The sequence below is a fragment of the Apium graveolens genome, chromosome 5 (genome assembly GCF_009905375.1).
Source record: "Apium graveolens cultivar Ventura chromosome 5, ASM990537v1, whole genome shotgun sequence".
Lineage (NCBI taxonomy): Eukaryota > Viridiplantae > Streptophyta > Magnoliopsida > Apiales > Apiaceae > Apium > Apium graveolens.
The window spans coordinates 184435225-184441285 of NC_133651.1; positions in this window are offsets into that span (position 1 = coordinate 184435225).

Here is a 6061-nt window from a genome sequence, read left to right on the forward strand (position 1 = left end):
ATGATCCATGTTGTCTCCATCAGCATTTTCTGATACTCCCCCTGTAGTTATGCTCTCTGAGACTTCAGAATTTGAGTTGGATCCTTCAGGATTTGAAGAATCAGAGTTTCCAGAATTTTCAGAATTCGGCTCATCAGAACTTGATAAAATCAGAACTTGAAGAGCTAGTGACAGGTTCTGATGCTTCTTGAGAGTCTTGAGTTGTGGTAGGATCTTCAGCTTGCACCCCCTGAACAGGTGCATTTTCCCTTGGAGCAGTTACCACAGTTTTAATGACATCAGAATTTAACCCATCAGAACTTACAGGATTAGGATTTAAGCCATCAGAATTTATAGAATCAGAATTTAAATCTTCATTTTCAAATCTCAGCTGATCATGATCATTGAAATCTTCAAGTCCAGTAATCTTTTTATCATCAAAAGATACATTGATAGATTCCATGACAACCCTTGTTCTTAAATTGTAGACTCTGAAGGCTTTTGTGGAAAGTGGATATCCAACAAAAATTCCTTCATTAACTTTTAGATCAAATTTTGACAGTTGTTCAGGATGAGTCTTAAGAACGAAACACTTGCATCCAAATACAGGAAAGTATTTCAGATTTGGCTTCTTTTTCATCACCATCTCATATGGTGTTTTTCCATGCTTGTTTATGAGTGTAGCATTCTGTGTAAAACTAGCAGTCTGCATAGCTTCAGCCTAAAAGTAGGTTGGCAGCTTTGCTTCATCAAGCATAGTTCGTGCAGCTTCAATGAGAGTCCCGTTCTTTCTTTCTACAACTCCATTTTGCTATGGAGTTCCAGGTGCAGAAAATTCCTGCTTAATTCCATGCTCTTTGCAGAACTCTTCCATGATTGAATTCTTGAACTCAGTGCCATTATCACTTCTTAATATTTTAACAGAATCTTTGACCAATTTATCCAGCTGTCTGGCATAATTAGTTAGAGTAGATGCAGTTTCATTCTTCTTGTGCAAGAAATACACCCAAGTGTATCTTGTGAACTCATCCACTATAACCATAGCATGTTTTTTTCTTTGTAATAGACATGACATTGACTGGACCAAATAGATCAACATGCAGTAGGTGATAAGGCTCAAGAATTGAGGATTCAGTTTTGCTCTTGTATGAAGATTTTCTTTGTTTTGCCTTTTGACATGAATCACAAAGGCCATCAGGAGCAAATTCTGATTTTGGCAGTCCTCTCATAAGATCTTTCTTTACTAGCTCATTTATATTGTTGAAATTTAAATGAGAGAGTCTCTTGGGCCAATTCCAGCTTTCTTCAATTGATGCTCTACTCAAAAGATAGATTGCAGAACCATCAGAGTTTGTTGAAAGTCTAGCTTCATAAATGTTACCATGTCTGTAACCTTTCAGAACGACTTTTCCTTTAGAATTACTTACAACTTCACAGTGTTCTTCAAAGAAATCCACATGATAACCTCTGTCACAGATTTGACTCACACTTAACAGATTGTGTTTAAGTCCTAAGACAAGAGTTACTGTTTCAATGATGACATTCCCAAGATTGATATTGCCATATCCCAGAGTTTTTCCCATGTTGCCATCTCCATAAGAAACACTTGGGTCAGCTTTCTCCACAAAGTCTGATAGCAGGGCTTTATTTCCAGTTATATATCCTGAACATCGACTGTCCAGAACTAGGATGTTTTTCCTGTTGCCATGCAATCACAAAGACCACTATTGGTTAGTTTTAAGGACCCAGACTTGCTTGGATCCTTTGGCCTTTTTAAGTTTGTTAGCAATTACAGCGGATTTAATTTCAGAGTTTATGCTAACATGCTGTTTATTAGACTTTATATCAGACTTTGCATCAGAATTTACCCTAGAAGGGATTACACTAAATTTCTTCATAGAAGGTTTTATTTGATAATAATCATAGTACAAACTATGATATTCCTTACAAGTATAAATGGAATGCCATAAACTACCACAATGAAAACAAGGATTTTGTGGTTTAAACCTAACAGACTGACTCTTAACTCCTGATTTAGGAGGTAAAGAGTTTATATCTTTATTTTTCCTACAAAAAGAAGCAAGATGGTTAGAGTTTCCACAGTTATAACATTTCTTTCTAGGAGCATTAGGAACAGGAATATAATTATTGCTTTTATTCAAACCTTCATTTCCATTCCTATTTTTCCTAGCTTCCTTTATCTTGTTCACATTTCTAATCTCTTTCAGCTTATGCTTAAGCTGCTTCTTTGTCATTAAGCCTATGTTTACTTCAGCTGGTTTATCCTATTTTAATTTTTCAGAAGTTGACTTTTCTTTTACTTCTGTCTTAGAATCTTTCATCTTTTCAGAATTAGTCATAACAGTTTTTGCTACAAATTTAACATGATTTACCTTTGGCTTAGCAATCTGTTTAACACAAATTGGCTCAATTTGCACAGTTCCTTTCTCACTTTTATCATCTCCATAACCTAAGCCCTCTTTCCAGTTTCCACTACTTAGTATATTCTGAGTTGTGCTGCCAGAGTTAGTCCAAGTTCTGATGGTCTCTCTTTCCTTTTCTAAATCAGTTTTTAGAGATTCATTCAATTTTAGCACTTCATCTCTAACATACAAAGCCTCATCTCTTTCTTTCTTAGTTTGCTGAAGAAAAACTAACTCCTCTTCTAAATAGTCATTTCTGTTTTTAAGAGCAAGACTTTTAGATGTTAATCTTTCACATGTTAAAGTCTGAGCTCTAAAACTAATGAACATGGTTTTAAGGTATAATCTCAACTCAGTAATATCATCAGTATTAAAATCAAAGGTTATTTGAGGTATCTTCAATTCAGTAGCGTCAGTACTGCTATCACCATTTTCCATCGAGGCATAGTTCACCTCATCTTCAGAATCTGAAGTTCTGTCCAGCTTTTCTTCTTTGTGACAAGTGCCTTAGCTTTATCACTTTTTCCTTTCTTGCAGTCAGGAGATATGTGGCCTCTTTCACCATAATTGTAGTATTTGACATTTGAGTTGTCTCCTCTGGCAGACTTTCCTTCTTTGCCTTCAGACTTTCTGAACCCTTTCTTATCAGAACTTCCACCTTTTCTAGAAAACTTCTTGCCCTTTCTGAATTTCTTGTAGGCTATCTTTGTGATACCCTTCACCATAAGAGCACACATTTGCATCATCTCTGCATCAACATCAACTTCAGATAAACTTTCAGTTTCTGAATCATCATCATCAGAATATGATGACTCTGAATCAGACTTTATGATGAGAGCCTTTCCTTTGCCCCTCTTTGAGACAACCATTTTAGGAGTTTCCTCCTCAGCTTTAAGAGCAACTGTCCTTGACTTTTTTCCATGCCTCTTGCTCCTTTGATCCATCTCAAGTTCATAAGTCTTGAGCATACCATAAATTTCATCAAGAGTAGTTTCAGTAAGGTCATAGTTGTCTCTTATGGTGGTAGACTTCAAATCCCAATTTTTAGGAAGAGCTAAAAGGAATTTTAGATTTGAATCTTCAAGATCATATTCCTTGTCCACCAGTGATAGATCATTCAAGAGTTTGACAAACCTGTCATATATATCAGTTAATGACTCATCAGCTTTTGAGTCAAAGTGCTCATACTCTTGAGTGAGTATAGTCCTCCTGTTCTTTTTGATTGCATCAGTTCCCTGACATCTTATCTCCAAAGCATCCCATATCTCCTTTGTAGTCTTGCATCCAATTACCCTGTTTGACATGACATTATCAATTGCACTATGCGACAAATGCCTTACCTTTGCATCCTTGGCAATAGATGAGATATCTTCAGGTGTGTATTCACCTCTCTCCTTTGGTATGGTCTTTGTTGGTTGATCAGCAACTGCAACAGAGAGCTTGGTAGGCTTATATGGTCCTTCATTAATTCTGTCAACGTACTCTAGATCTGTAGCTTCCAGAAACATAGCCATCTTCACTTTCCATATAGGATACTCAGATGCTCTCAGTATGAGAACCCTAATAGTCTCATATCGACTGTGGGTTTGAGTGTTTTGAGTTTCTTGAGTTTTGGTGGGCTTAGTTGGGGTTTCTATTTCTTCAGACATGATTGTTTGGATCTTTACTGTATGTGTGTTAACAGAAAGGCTCTGATACCACTTGTTAGGTCACACAACACTATAGAAGGGGGTTGAATATAGTGTTTATACAATCAAATCGATTTCAACACAAGTTTGTAACAAAGATCAAGTATATTCAAATAAACTCTGTTATAATAGAATTGTTGTTCTCTCTCAGTGATGAACAATATCACTAAGAGCTGCTAGGTTACAATGTATAATCTTCTCGATAATGATAACACATATAGTATAAACCCGAAGCTGTGTTTATATAGTACACATTTACAAGATATATTCTAATTGATATGGAATACAATTCTGTCTCCTAAAATATATCAATCAGATATCTTCTACAAGTCTTCTAGTCCTCTAACTCTTCATGTATATCTTCTTATGTTTTAGTCCAGATCTTCTCCTGTAAATCAGCCGCATTCCTTATCTGAAGTATTCCCGTACTTAAGTCCTAATATATATCTTCTGACGCCTTAAGTTCTGATATTAAGTTCTAACTTCAGTAAGTTCTAATTTCAGTAAGTCCTGATAAGTCCTGTTGTTAAGTTCTGAAAACTAAACACAAATCAGATTAGACATGACATCTCAAATATATCTAACATTATATATGTTTGATATATGATATATGTTCTATAATCTATATATTATAGAAAAATTAAATAATAAAATTAAGTTTTATCTTACCGTTACGTCCCCCTGTACCCGTGCGTCCCCTCATACTCGTACGTCCTTTCGTACCCGAACATTCCTGCGTACCCATACGTTCCTCCGTATGGGGTTAATCTTATGTCACCTTCCATGTATCCGTTTTCGTACACCATTTTGCATCGACCCATGTTCTATGTAACACTGGGTAAAACCTCTTTATTTGTGATGGTACCATTAGATAATGTCTCGGCATACATTTCTTAACCATCGAGATGTGGTGTCTGAGTGGTGACAAAGATGACATGCATCAAGTCACTTGAAATATTTGTCTTAACAACTGAAAGAAGAGTTTAAGATCAATATTTGTTCAATGAAAATTGTGTTTGGATTGTTGGGAACAATAAGGAGTTTTGACAATTTTCTTGTTAGAGAAGAGAATTTTAACTTAGCTCACTAAGTGATGCATCATGTTCTAATGAGAACAATTAAATTTACAAGATAAATGATTTAAGTAAAACTAAAGCACACTTGTGGTTATGTGGATGTGTTCTTCACTTTCATGAATCTCTAGAATGTACCTTCCACTCAGATAACATTCTCAAATCCTAGTTCCCTTGAATAGGGACCACCACAAATGTGGATTTACTATTATCGATAAATCAAGATAGTTTAACTTATCATCTCAACATCTAAATAATATGCATCTTAGACAATAGTTACGGGGGACTGTTATTCAGGCCAAATGAACCTCCATTTTAATTGGAGTGGATTTCAATGGATTCCTCTCAGAATTACCATCCTTAAACCATGTAGCCATTACAGGTCTACTAGCACCTGATATGTGCTGAAATTCCCTTGATGTTCACTGAAAAGTGATGAATCCCTTGGGTTTGAATTGGCATTATCAAGGTCTACCTCAACACGTAGCCTCTAATCAAAACTAAATGAGTGTTATAATTTAGTATGCATAATGCAAACATTATGTTACATGAATCACTTGGCATAGCAACAAAGAATATTTATTGCCAATTTTAATGCAAGTAGTTTGACAAGTTGAAATTATTGATTACAAGAAATTTATGTCTTTATTTCTCTAAGAAGGGAAATTTGTTCATAATCTGAGTGCTGGAAACTTTTGATGAAAATAGAAGAAGTTTTAAGTGATGTGCTCTCTCTTACTCATGTGTAGCTCCACTACTAATTCCTTTGTTTCATGAGGAAATTCCATGAAATTGGTGCAAATTATTTATTTGGTACACCATTGTATTTTGAGAGATAAATAGTGTTTTCACTCAAGGGTCAGTGTTTGGTCTATTTTGCTAAAGAGGCTCACTGTTT